Source organism: Macrosteles quadrilineatus, unplaced genomic scaffold (genome assembly GCF_028750875.1).
Source record: "Macrosteles quadrilineatus isolate MER2022 unplaced genomic scaffold, UCM_ALF_1.0 Scaffold_5__1_contigs__length_97177068, whole genome shotgun sequence".
Taxonomy (NCBI): Eukaryota; Metazoa; Arthropoda; class Insecta; order Hemiptera; family Cicadellidae; genus Macrosteles; species Macrosteles quadrilineatus.
Window position 1 is genome coordinate 59,451,190 of NW_026542598.1, and position 15,434 is coordinate 59,466,623.

At 35.1% G+C, this 15,434-nt stretch overlaps 1 pseudogene; it reads left to right on the forward strand.

Annotated features, from left to right (window-relative positions):
• Positions 1–717: 717 nt before the first annotated feature.
• Positions 718–15,209, forward strand: LOC128995633 (carbonic anhydrase 7-like; annotated as a pseudogene).
• Positions 15,210–15,434: the final 225 nt, after the last annotated feature.

Sequence of the window (15,434 nt, forward strand, 5' to 3'; positions counted from 1 at the left end):
ATATTGTATATCTATCTAACTAATAAACCTCTTAAAAAGTTAACAGTAAACATAAGTTGATAGTTACAACATTAGGACTCAGGATTACTTGAATAGGCCTACAATGTCTTCATCTTTGACTGACATCATCGGATAGATTGCGTCAATTTAATTACAATATACAATTTTTACAAAATTAATATTTACAAACACTACAGAAACTCTGTGGCATGGTGGTTTGGATTATTTAGGAATCAGGAAATATTTATAATTGGAGGTTTGGCTTCTAGGGACTTTGAAATCAAAAGTGTTGAGCAGTTTTCGCATACCGTATTGATATTTTTGGACTGCGGTAATAGTTTACTTTCCAATAGGCAAATTCGTTAATGATGATGACGTTTAGTCATATTTTTGTTTCAAAGTTAGGTCTGGAATTAATAAGATTTGGTATTATTTTCCATGAATAACTTATACATATCAGGTTGTGGAGGGATATTGGTGATTCTCTGTCAATTATCTCCTAAAATCCGTCCAGTTGGACTTTTAGAAATTAAACCTGCGTCTTAGAGGAACAACTTCAGGTTTAACAACAGCACTAACGGTGCATACTATAGGTCTGTGTTGAGTTCGGGGAATCGGATCACCTACAGACTTTTCACACTGTGAGGCAATCCTGCTGCTCACAAAGATGTTGTCAGGGCTATAACCTCTCTTCCACCTACCGCTGTTAAAGGAGCAATGGAGCTTATGATCGTGTATGAGCTGCAGGTCATTTGCCTCAGCCCAGGTTTCAAGTTTTGTAAAATTTTCAATCGTCTATTTGTATCCCCAAGCCTGACAATTACTATCCCCCAAGACGATATTAATGTCACATAGCATAGATTATTGGGCTCTGTAAATACATACTGATATTCGTGAGGCTTATACAAAGAGGTGACACTGTACTGTGGTGTCCTGACCGTTAGTTTCTCAGTATTGTTCCTCTCAGTCAGCGAATGAGGTGATGTCAATGTATGGCCTGGCAAAAACCAGTCTTAGGTAAAAAAGTATTGCATTATTCGTAATGCTTTGGAGACGCGTTTTGAACTAGCCTACAGTATATTATTGAGCAATATTCGCACGTGTCTCCTCGTAATATTCCAATGCTGTGAATTGAATAGTGCTAGTAAAAACAAGTAATTACATTTACAATAGCCTATAACTCTTTTTTGCTCACAATTCAAGAACTTAATGAAGACGATGCAGAATTTACATTTTTTTTAACAAGACTCGACAAATTATAAAAATATAATGTAACACTAGTTTGGCAACACATAAAATATTAATTTTCGTCATACTGCAGCAAAAACAGCCGTTTTAATGCATGCGTTGCGGGGCTAAAGATGCATGATAGTAAAGTTAGAAAGCTAAACGTTTTCTCTTTAGGGAGTAAAAATCATTTTTAGTCTCTAGGGAGTAAAAATCAGCTGTTGTAAACAGTTGTAAATTTCGATTGTGACAATCATATCGATCTAAATTATTTATCGATTGATTTATCAGGTAAGGTCTCTTCTCCTATTGTTGTCCATTGGTCGAGTATTGATCGTACAATGTACAATCGTAATAGACGAAATGATTGAATCACTTACTAAACAGCTGCTTATTTGCATTAGGAGAATTGAAAACAAGTTGGAAGTCGTTTTGAGAGGTTATCTTTACATAAAAATTATTTCGTTTTCTAGCTTAGTCTTTTATAATAATGATGAAATATGATGAAAAATATAGTTCACCACACGGGTCTTTTTAACCCTCGCTCATTTTCCGACCTTTCTCAGGATCGAACCGACGACCTTTGATTGTTATTCGAGCACTTTAACCAATCAGCTACATAGCTACTTTCCGTCTCATAGTAATATTTTAACGAACCTAGTTAGAAACGAAAGTACTTTTTCGGCAGCAAAAGCAGCCGTTTTAATGTATGCGTTGTGGGTCTAAAGTAGCATTATTTTTACTCTCTAGGCCCAAGGGAGTAAAAAAATTGTTTAGCCCCTAAGGAGAGATGAAGATATTGTTGGAAAGATATTTTCCTGTAGATGTGCAGAATCCCTTTTTTAACATGTTTAGCCTCTGGATCACGTAATTTACTAATAAAAACGTTAAATACCTATAGTACTGTCAGTGATCCTGGAATTTAGGTCAGCGACCCAGGTTTCGAACCTAAAGGTTCATTTTCAAGCAGGTACCATAGTTAAAACACATAATCCTCTTCATAACTGTGATTATGTGTTATTAACGACTCTCCACAGTTATGAAGAGGATTATGTGTTTTAACTATGGTACCTGCTTGAAAATGAACCTTTAGGTTCGAAACCTGGGTCGCTGACCTAAATTCCAGGATCACTGACAGTACTACAGGTATTTAACCTTTTTATTAGAATCCTTTTATAAATTCAAATAAGCTCAAAATAAGCACAAAAAATCTAAAAAAAAATTAACACGGGCTTTATGGGTTGCCATGTTAGGGACGAAATAACATCGAAATATAAACAGAAAATCAAAACAATTGGAAGAAATTCCAATCACATGTTTATTTACTGTGTGGGGTGAAAATACAGAAATCTGTACATAACATACAATTTTTGGTCGAGTTTTCGACCACTGGACGACCTCTAGTAAAAATTGTAACATAAAAAAATTTATCTATGCAGATTGAGATACACATGTCTGACATAGAGCACTAAAGAAATGGTATGAATATTGAATCAGGGTTTTGACTCTTGAGTATCCTAATGGGCATGAAATCATCCTACTGGTAACATAAATCATTCTACATTTTACAAGTGAATTTTCAGATTTGTTAGAGCAAAACATTGCCGAGACCCTTGGCAGTTGAAATTAATTAACAAAAATAGCTTATTAACAAAAACCCAAAGAAACTTTTGATTTTTGAGTCATCAACCATCATGTATTTCTGTTTCAGGTCTAAGTCATGCTTGGAAGCACTCTCCTACTGACAAGCCTGAAGGTATGAAACAACAAAGTTAAGTTGTCAAGTTGATGTGACGTAATGTGTTGGCCCTTGACAGTGTGAAGGGTGTGTTATTTATTTACTCAGCCCTGTGGCTGGTTTGTATTCACATAGCTTTGGATCTTACTAACAACATTCCATGGTATTGTAAAAACTGCATTGTTGCACCAAACCTAGATACCAAGCAAGTTTCCATTTGCTTTGTTAATCCAGCAAGCAAATTAAAAAAAAAATAATTGTTACTTAGGACACATGCCAAACATATGAGTAAAAGGAATATATGGTGAATAAGGTTCGCTGCTGTGAGAAACACACAAATTTGTGTATTGTAAAAACCTATCATGAACAAAATAAATATTTTTCTCCACACTATGATGTTTTTGGCTGTATTACATACGTTAGTTGGTGGCTGAAAGTTACATTTTGCTAAAAACTATCTCGAGCCAGCAAAACCTTGTTTTCGGCCCTAGGTACTAAATATACTATTAAATCTTGTGAGGATTATGATAGGCCTATATAGTAATATACAACAATAATTAGTGTGCTCTTCATAAGGATAACATGGAAGGAAACATGTTGTGTATGTTTTTGGATAAGCAATAAATGATATTTTTTTTTAAATTGAAAAAATTAAAATTACTCCTACATAGGTAATAATTGGCCCCGCACAAAACAAAGGGGTGTTGGTACATAGGCTCATCATATGTACTTATGCCCCTTTGTCTTGCAAGCGTCAAATTGTTACATTTACAAGATAATTGTATTTTTCAAAGCCTCGAACTTGTATATGGGTACAAGTACATGGTGTATATAAACACCAACATGTTTGTTTAAGGCAAAATGGCTTAATGTTTCGGTTCAGTTTTTGTTACTGTTTATCAAGTATATCTAATTGTTTACTTTTGTTTTACCAATTAAATGATAACACTGTGTGTGTACAGGGTGGCCAGGATTATGTATTGATGGCACCAGACAGTCGCCTATAGCCTTAGTCGCAGAAAGAGCTGAGCGCTTTGTGGTTGAGCCTCTAGAGTTTTTCAACTTCAAAAGCCTTAATGGGACCCTAGAAAACAACGGCCATACCAGTAAGTGTTTGTAAGATTTACTCTTGAGCAATGGATGCAATTCATAATTTTAGGTTTTTCTCAAAGATGATCATGAGCAAAACTATCGGAGGACATTTTCAATATATTACCACGACATTCAATAGACACTAAAAATAGGGTAATGTTTTGCTTCACCATTTGGTGACATAAGGTTTGTAAAAAAAATAAAGGTTTATAGTTCATGTGACATTGTCAAATAATGATCCTTTTACGTTAATGTGACAAACTTAATTTAGTACGGCTAACTGAACAGGACCATTTCACAGTGGTAAATTTCAGATACTATGTTTTGTGTTTTTTACTATGTAATGTATATATATATATATATCTGCAAATACAAAGTGGGATCGGACAGATCTGTCAACTGTCCTCCTCCAATCACCTTGTTGAACTTATTTCTAATATGCTAATCTTCTTACAATTTACTAGTGATGTGGCACTCTGAATTTGATAAATAATAATAAACTGTTTATTTAATGTTGGATTGATAATAAATTGTTCAATATTGCCTGATTTTACTGACATATTTATATTACCTTTTGTTGATATTTGGATAGTCAAATAAAATGCAAAGTTAAATCAAGTTGAATATATAATAGTACTAGCTGTACCCACGGGCTTTGCCCTGTTTTACTTCATAAGTGAGCTCGTTCGCATGGCTCAATCACGTCCTGGTTGAAGTTCGTTCGCTACGCTCACTCACCTCTAGGTTGGAGCTCGTTCGCTGCGCTCACTTGCCTTCAGGTTAGCTCGTTTGCTACGCTAACTCGCCTCCAGGTTGAAGTTCGTTCGCTACGCTCACTCACCTTTTGGTTGCAAATTAGCTGTAGTCATAAATAAAAAAAAATAGTGCTGCACCCTGTTGGTAATCCTTGTAACTTAAATGCTATTGCACATCATAGAACAGAACCAACTTGTTTAATTGAAACAGCTGTTAATATTCATTAATTCCATTTAAATATGAGTACTCATAAGGTTAACGTGGGAAACTCCAAAGCCACTGGGGCGGAGCCCGAGAGTCCGATCAGAATAAAAATAGCTTAGTTTTCCTATTTAATGCCTAAAGAATCAGTGTACCAAATTTCAGCCTCCTAGGTAAATGTGAAGTGGGAGAATTAGTGATGAGTGAGTAAGTGAGGGCTTTGCCTTTTATATATATATAGATAATCGGTTAAGCCGTTTCTTAAAAATGTGTCGATCTTGAAAAAAAATAATATCCTAGGATCAAACTGGCGGAGAATAAAAGATGATATTTGAAAAAAGAATGTGTTTTGAGCTATTAATTAAATTTACAATTCACACAATCAGCAGGGAATGGATGATACAAAACTTAATCGAATATAGTCAGAGAAATACAGTCTATTTCCAAGTGGAGGATATGATTGTGATATAATTTGATTCAATCCTATCAACCCCAATAATATGCACTGTTCCGGGAAAAATAGAGAAAACCAATTTATTAATTTAATTTTGAGATCACCAGACCCTCCAAGTATATTTTATACAGCTGGCCGGTTGTATATTATTGCAATAGGGACTTGTTTGCCAGTGGACTATACTGCAGTACCACTGCGATGTTCAATACAAAAATGGGCCGATCGACTACTGAGTCAGATCTTTGGTAGACTGTTTATTTGAAATTAACAATTTGACTCTAATGGGAGTTTATCCTTGTGATCTTTAAAGTTCCTCCTAGCCTTCAATCGTGGACAATGCGACGTTTGCCTCTGAATCTCTCCTATAAAAACACAATCAACCAGTCGCAATGGAACTGATTTTTTGATTAACCAATAACTCAATATATTAAATGTAATACAATAATTTCAGCTGTAATTACAGAAATTGACCTTTAACATAGAAATAAAAAATTGATCTTTTAACACAGATAATTATTGATTTCAATTTAATTGGCTTTATAAATTCAATTTAATATATATTTAAACCTCTAATAATTTCTACAACAAACTTGACAATATGATTAATTTAATAAATAATATACATATTTTTTTCTCTGGGTGTGAGAACATGTGACATAAAAACTTTAACGGACCAACTAGAACAGGATTTGCAAAGAATACATGCACAGCCAAATAAGAAAAATGACAGATTGGCAATACTAACTTACATATAAAACACAGACAATATGAAATATTTACTTAATTAACACAGGTCAATCACACATAACATTCATAAACAGACGATTTAAATAAAACTTTCCTTGGAGGATTTTTGTCAAAACCGGCCGAGTTTCCGACAATGGTTCTTTACGTGTTCTGTGAATCAAGATACTCATTTTTTTCAAAATCTGTGCGTGCATAATGCATACCTTCAATTTGAGATCTCGATCATGAAAATCTGTCGGGTAGAAGAGCGATCTTGGAAAAGAAAAACCAAATTTTACTCTCATAAGAAATACATGGGGAGCAAATTTCTTTTACGTATAAAGCCGAGTGAGTGGGACTGTAGATAAATATATGCCGATGCTTGATGTGAAATCTGTGTGTGCATACCTTCAATTTGAGACCTCAATAATGAAAATCTGAGACCTCAATAATGAAAATCGGTGGGTTAATAGACCCAAACAAACTCGGAAAAGAAAACACAAATTTAACTCCCATAAGAAATACATAGGGAGCACATTTAATTTACTTATAAGCTGAGTAGGACTGCAGATAAATTTATGCCGATGCTTGATGTGAAATCTGTGTGTACATACCTTCAATTTAGAACTCAATCATGAAAATTGGTCGGGTAGATGAACAAAATATACGAACTTGGAAAAGTAAAACAATTTTTTTTAAATATATAAGCATTGACTACTGGATTCAGAAGTAGACTTCCCGGACCAGCTGTAGCTAATTTTTTTTTATTAAAAAAGAAAGTAGTTGTGTGAGCTAGTCACAGAATGCGCTAGTGACTAAAATTCCATTTTAAAACCTTATTTTTTATTGCTGACCAGGTTTTGACAAAATTTAGCAATTTAGATCAGCGCAATTTGTAGGTGACTCACATAAACTACGAAGATTTCGATAACAAATCTGGCTACAAATTGAACATGGGGATGGAATGTCTAGATATAAGATTTGCCAAAGTGCTCACCTAACCTAATAATTACATGTTTGTTGGTTTAATCCTTCAGTTTGAAACTGAAACCCTGATGTCCATAACCATTGATATTTTAATAATAGTTTTATGGAAATAGCTTAGGAACAGCTGATGTTGGTCACAACTCAAGCTTCTCACATCCAACCCACATCGTTTGCCATTACTATTTTAAGCTGAATTAATACAGGGTGAGATGTATAGCGCTTTTGTAACTGACTAATATCATATAATGGTGACCATACGAGTAAAGGATTGTAGCATGTTATAATTGGTCTTCATTTATAGTTTCACTCTGTAAACTATTACTCGATTCATACTTTTGACTTGAAATGCCTTCATTAGTATGGTCGCCATTTAGTAAGAAAGTAGTAAGCAGTATTGTTTATGTTTACAACCATAGTTTCACCCGGATCAGTTTTTAACAAGTTATATAGTATAACAATATTTCATTCTGTGACCTGGTTTCTGTTAACATCGGCAACTACTTCAGTTTCACTCTGTGATCTGTTGTTATAAAATTTTGAATAAAAATTTCCCCACATCCAGTGACACTGGGCCTTAGTGTCGGCGAAATTTAGTTTTTATTATTTTAGGTTTTTTTTATGATTTGTGCTTTATTGTTTGGTTTTATAACTAGGGTAAGAGTTATTGCTTATGATTATATAGTTTTATTTGGTTAAATGAGGCTTTAAATTACTGAAATAACAGGAAAAAACCGTAAACAAAACACAAGTTCTACAGTGCACTGGACAGAACTCACAATAAAATTGGCTTCAGCTGTTCCATAGTGATGAGAAATCTACTAAGGGATTATCTTTTATCTATGGTTTCATTCTGAACAACAATAGCTTAATTTCACTCTCTTTACATCTTCAGCCACTTAGTTTCGTTCTGTGACTAGTCTGTAGTAGTTTTGTGAGAGCCAATTCAGTGTGATTTATGACAGTTGCTCTTCAATTTGCTGATCTCCTTTCAAATGCTTCTGTTGATAGTTGCCATTCATTTTGATGAGGACCATTGTGACTCAGGGGTGACTGGAGGAATGTTGCGAGGACTTTACGTCCTACATGAAATGAACTTCCATTGGGACTCGGAACACACTGTAAATGGAGACAGGTCAGTTTAGATACAATATAAAGTAACAATGTAAAGAATTTCATTACTTGCCTCAAAAGTGGCTATTTTCAGGCAAAAAACAAGCGCAGATATATAATATTGATATAATAATATATCGTTGTGTTAACTACTATAATTCTATGAAAAAATCTCCTAAATTTGTTTCATTTGTTGCAGCTTCAGTAGATTTTACTATTTTTATATAAGTTTTATAGTGATTTTATTTGTCACCAAGTGGCTTGCTGAGCGAGTCAGAAGGATGAGTGGAGTTCTGAAAATCCCTCAATCTGTTGGGTATTAGCTGTGAGTGAACAGGTCTTGACAAAATAAACCAAGTGATCTAACTGTTGCTCTGGTAGGTTCCCTCTGGAGTTACATCTCGTCCATTACAACAGCAAGTACTGTACTCAAGTTTCAGTGAGGCAATACACCATCATCCACAAGACGCCCTAGCTGTTGTTGGGGTTTTGTTTGAGGTTTGTTTCTTCTTGTAATAGGCTACTCATACAAAGTGTTAACGTCAGCTTGGTTATTATGCTAGCAAGTAGGCTGGGTAGCTGAGTGGTTAAGAGCTCGCCTAACAATCAAAAGGTCACCGGTTCGATCCTGAAAAAAGTCAGTACCTATGTCATTGATGGTTTGAAACTGGACCCAGCTGCCTCTGATCATTGGGCTTCAAATAAATGATCCTGGCTGATAAAACAGCCAATCTTAGTCAGTAAAGCTACACAGATTATCACACAACATTCTACACTCATATTTGGGTTAGAATACGCATAGGTGGCGTCCCCATCTTTTAATATTTACACGCATTAGTTTGAAACAAAATTTCTGGTTAAATGTATGCGTTGACAGAAAATCCAGTTAAACTCCATGTATCTCAGTTTTACACCAATGGCAGGAACAAAAATTTCACTGGCTTGCCCAGATATTTTAACATCCAATTATTTGTGTAGTTAATTTGTTTTATTGTGATAATCATTATAACAATAGTAGTTGGATAGTGGTATATTTCATCAGAAGGGCCCAAAGTAACTTCTTTTAAACACAGGCTTCAGTGTTTTTGTTTATCATAAAATTTATGACATTTATGAAAACATCATAATTTTTTTTAGTGTATGTAGTAAGTATAAATCTAATTAAATTTGTGTTTTTGATAGGGGTAAGAGTTCTGTAGCAGTAATTAACTGTTTGAGAAAAATTATGTATTTTAGGTTTCAAGTTCAGGTATAGTCACTTATTCAGATTATTTATTTTTATTAGTGCACCTGTTGCTCGAATTTGAGAAATTGCAAAGTATTACAGGCGTTATTTCAAAACAAATAACAGTCATAATTTCCGATGACTTAAGAGTCAAAATAATCTAATTAATCACTCCACTACAGTAATTGAAACTGAAAACAGACTCACTCTGAAAAAGAAACTCTCTTTGTGTATGATGTGTTTACTATAAACAGCTGGGGAGCGAGCTGGCGTAGTGGTTAGAGCGCGGTACTTTAGTCTTTGAGGTCCTTGGTTCGATACCCGCCAAGTCACCAATGGATTTTAACTTATTGATAATGCCGCAACCCCTAGGTCTATAGTCTGAAGTAATGTGAAAAACAATCCCAGGCTCGTGCCTAAGCGTCCTAGGAAAAAAATATCCCCGCCGCAGCAAACCTGCAGACTAAGCGAATTTCAACTCGTCTTATTACATTTTTGCTCAAATCTTACTAATATTATAAATGTGAAAGTTTGTGTGTTTGTTTGTTTGTTTGTTTGTTTGAAGTTCAATCACGCATTAACCACTGGACGGATTGGGCTGAAATTTGGCATGATGATAGATCATATTCCCGATTAACATATAGACATATTCTTATCTCAAAAATCGTTTCGGGCTCCGCCCCAGTGGTTCTGTAGTTCCCCATGTTAACCTTATGAGTGTTCATATTTAAAGGGAATTGAAAGTATTTAGTCAGCTGTTTCAACTAAAAAAGTTGGTTCTATGATATGCAAAAGTATTAAAAAGTTATAAGATTTACCAACAGGGTGCAGCACTATTATTGTTTTGCATTTATATAAACAGATAATTTGAACTAACCAGCCACAAAAAACTGTGATAGGCAATGAGAACTGTCAAAGTAGGATTGTTTAAATTTTTAATAATTTATTTTTCTCTATTGTTTAGGTGGAGAGTTAGAACATTATTAATATGGTAGATGTGTAATACTAAGTATACCGTATATTTAAAGAAGCTAATTTTATCTAACTGTGTCCTCCCCCATTGCAAACGCTAAGTTAGAGTATAACTTCAATTAGCATTTTACACTTATACGCCAACCCCGTACGAAGGACGGGTACTCTGCTAGTATTTCCATAAATAAGACATATTTTTATTCCCTATTTAAATAACATTAGATTTAACGAGTGCTTAGGTTTGCTGCTACGGGGAAGGTAAAAAGTGTTTTTTGACTATACGTCAATAGTATAGGATGAAATAAATAAATTTGCCAAATTTTATCAATATATATCCATAAACAAGTAAACTACAACAATTTTCATTTTCTCCATAAGAATAACACGGGAATTTTAAATTACACTATTTTTTAATTTTCTCCGTGACCGTTAGGCATACAACAGCGCTTCAATAGGGGTAGCTGATTTTTATCCCCCTGGAATTTTACCCCCTGGGCAAACGTGACGTCACAAACCAGGGGGTAAAATTCCGGCTGCGAACTTTTGAGTTTCGCGACATCAGCTCGATGGATTAAACGCGGAATTAAACATATATTTTCACGGTTGTGAATTTAATCAGAATACATCAAATTATAAAAACCTAGAGTGTACGGCCTGGAATTTTACCCCCCGGATTTTACCCCCGGAATTTTACCCCCCGGATTTTTACCCCCGGAATTTTACCCCCCCGGATTTTTACCCCCGGAATTTTACCCCCCGGATTTTTACCCCTGGAATTTTACCCCCGGAATTTTACCCCCTGGCCAGATATATAAATTAGTGAGAATGATTAATTATCTTCATTCTGTTTTAATTTAATAGTAAACATTTTGTTATGAAGTAGCCTATATTAATTTATTTGTAACATTAACTAATCGAACAGGTTTTGAATTTTAATTTAGAGATTCTAGTATTAGCATTCGATCTTTGAAGCCAACAGTTGGTTAATATGAGGTATAAACAATCAACTGAGTGATAATTGTATCAAACATTTCTGTACAACAACAACAATAAAAAATTAATAAAGATAGGCTACTAAATAATGAAATGTTTACAATTAATTAAAAACATAAATAAGAAAATCAATCATTCAATTTCTAAAATCGGCCAGGGGGTAAAATTCCGGGGGGTAAAAATCCGGGGGTAAAATTCCGGGGGGTAAAAATCCGGGGGTAAAATTCCGGGGGTAAAAATCCGGCCCGTACATCTTCAGTTGTCTAAACGCTAGTTATATGGACAGGGGGTAAAATTCCGGTTTTTATCGCTAATCTAATTAATCACGCTCTGGCTATTTTCATTAGACTTCCAAATCCGCGGGGGTAAAATTCCGGCCGCGAACAAACTTTTGGCCACTCAGGTTACTACGTCATAGTGACATCAGCTCTGCCCAGGGGCTAAAATTCCAGGGGGATAAAATTCCGGCGACCCCTTCAATATACTAAATTATTTCTTTTTTTAAGCTCTACGGTCTAAAAAGAAATTGCAAAATTTTTTATTTTTAGGGTCAAAAATGGGAAAACCCCATTTTTACCCCATAAAACCCCCCATAAACACCCGTTCCTTTAGTCCGATCATGCTGGTTCGCGAACTCGTTCGAATAAACGTAGGTTTACACGTTCATACCAAATTTCATCGAAATCGGATCATTTTTGCTCGAGTTATCGCGCTAACGGACACATATATAAATATATATGAATTTGAACGATTAGTGTTTTTGGCCTCTGGGGACATCAAAATAAAAAAGTAAATCGGTCCCGCGCCCAGGTCTTACCATGAGACCTACGGTAATAGCTACTTCCCTATAGGGAAATTCGCTAAAAACGAACAGCTGTTTTAAGACAAATTATTCGCCTTTTTAAGTAAACAAAATTTTTCTTGATAAATTAGGATTTGGATGGCCTGTGGGGCAAAGCCCAAAGACTTTTATTAAAGGAATTGGTGAAAGGGGGCGTCTACGCAAAAAATACTTAATTTTGACACATCGTTAGTAAGAATCCGTCCATTATTAACAGAGGAGTAGTGTTTCGTAGAAATCGCCTTCACGTATTCCATATATAAGGATTTAATTATTTATGTATTACTAGCTGTAACCGGCGGGCTTTGCCCCGTTTAACTTCTTAATTTTCAAAATGATCTCGTTCGCATGGCTCTATCACATCCTGGTTGAAGTTCGTTCGCATGGCTCAATCACATCCTGGTTGAAGTTCGTTCGCTACGCTCACTCACCTTTAGGTTGGAGCTCGTTCGCTGCGATCACTTGCCTTCAGGTTAGCTCGTTCGCTACACTAACTCGCCTCCAGGTTGAAGTTCGTTCGCTACGCTCACTCATCTTTTGGTTGCAAATTAGCTGTTGTCATAAATGTAAAAGAAATAATAGTGCTGCACCCTGTTGGTAATCCTTGTAACTTTGATGCTATTGAACATCATAGAACAGAACCAACTTGTTTAATTGAAACAGCTGTGAAGATTCATTAATGCCATTTCTCATAAGGTTAACATGGGACTCCAGAGCCACTGGGGCGGAGCCGATTGGACGGATCACGAAATTGATGGTGTATAAACCTATTCCATGAAATTTTACACGTATGTACCAAGTTTCGAGGAAATCGGTTCAGCGGTGTCTGAGTTTATCACTGCCAAACAAATATATATACTGTATATACAAACATCCTCTTTTATCTTTATAGATCATTACGATCAATGTTTCACAGGTCATTTGTTTTAAAACTAAAATCTATTGTAACAATCAAACAACCAACATACCGAATACTTAAAAATAATCATACATTTGTTAGGAAATCTTCCAATGAATAAAAGCCTTCTCCAGAAGTCATATCTTAAGATTATGTTTTAAATTATCTCAAGTGCTTTTTAAAAATTTCTATATGCAATCAATTTCTTGAGTGCAGGGCCGAGTGCCAGTTGCCTAAAAATGTTGACGAGGGTCAGTTTGAGTGCAAACCAGGTATCAATGACCGGTTGGTTCTGAGGGGTTTGACAGTTTATAACCCCCACGGCAAAAGATAGAATGGCACTCTCTCCGCTTCCCCCATTTCTTTCATTGTTGAAGGCGCTTATTATAAATATTGGGTCCCATATATTATGGGGATGAATGAAATAAGTTTAGGTTTCGTTCAAGCTTCAAAAGTTCTGGTTTTTACCACTACTAGTTTCCATCTTGGTTTGTTATTGTAATATATCCTATTTTAGTATGCAGAAAATAGAGAATGAATAACTGAGAATTTTATATATAAAACTTTTCTCAAAGTTGAAGGACATAAACTATACTTAAAAAAATCCTTGTTGCATTTTTAACTTGAGATTACTTTTTAGGAGTCAGAGAACGGAACAGAGGCCTTGGATCCATTTCTAGAAGTAATGAAAGGAATAGCTGGCCGAACTGGGTTGAAAGACCGCCTCCCTTCTCACTTCAACCCTTTAGACTTCCTGCCAGAGGTCAGGAGCAGCTTCTACAGGTATTCTAAATCACTAACAACCCCACCTTGCGATGAGATTGTCACCTGGACCATCATGGAGACCAAAGTGCCCGTGTCTAAAGAACAGGTATTAATTAACCTTGAAAATTTTATTAGATGAATACTAACTTACATATTCTCCATATGGTCTTCATTTCAGAAATAGGTTGAAAAATGATGTATTAGTAGTAGAAAGAGGATTAATGGGGAAACATGCAAATTATTTGAAAGCAATCATTACTTCACCTGAGTAGTCTCAGGAAATATTTTCTGCAATGAATGGAAAAATATAAAAAAATATGTATAAAAATAAACATAACCCCTTCTAAACCTCCTTTATGTACAAGGACTTACAGGAAGTTAGGAATGTTCTGTCTGACACCGCTAGATGCACGTCTCTTGTGTTGTGTGTAATTGGGTGAATCTTTTAGCTATGTGGTTGTTAGTGTATCCTATAAACATGCAGGTCACCAATGGCCAGTTTGATACTTTTTTTTGGAAATAAGTAGTTTTTAGCTATTTCCTCTCTATATCCCTTAGATTCTTTGTTTGAAGTTCATTGTTGGTGATGGTGAGTTAATGTTGTTCAAAGGTTTATTGCGGACATTTCCCATCACGATGGTAAAAAACAATACACAACGTTTCGGGATCTGGTATCTGATCCCGTCCTCAGGTGAAAAATAACTTAACTTTGGACATTAGCGTTTTGAACATAGTTTACCAGTTTTGTGATGACATTACTCTCTAAACTTGTGTCTCTAGGTATGTTTTGGTATTTTGCTTTAGTTGTAATGATACTTGAATGACTTGGCAGATGTATAGTGTTAGTGAAACTGTCTGAAATCCTACAACAAAATAGTAATAAACTATCTTAACAGTACTATACAATTTTGTGCAATATTCTACAGATGGAAATTTTCAAGCTAGTCCACATTCCTGGACATGACAATGACCCAATGGACTTCAACTATCGCAGACTTCAAGACCTCAACAAGCGAGATGTCTACCTTCTGTCAGACAATGGAGCTGCTTCTATATCCTGTGCACTGAGCCTGATAGTGTTCTTTGTGTGTGTGTGGTGTGTGTGTTGTGTGTGGTGTGCATCAAGTAGCAAAAGCCCCATATTCTGTAGGCATTCAAAGGTTCATTACTATTTCAGTGTGTTGTGAACTATAAATTTTCAATCCGTTTGTTTGATTTCAGAATGGTTTATTACCTGAATAGAAATAGTTTCCCAACTTTCGATTAAACTTTCATCACGTTCCTTTGTCTTTATTTTATGGATTAGATGTTTAACAATCAGTAAACAGTTATGAATACTAGCTTTTAAAAACAAATTTTTAATTAAAAATAAATTGTTAGCTAGCTATAAAAATTGGAGGTGAAAGGATATGTTCAAATTCAAACCATTGTGCCTTTAAAATAAACCTA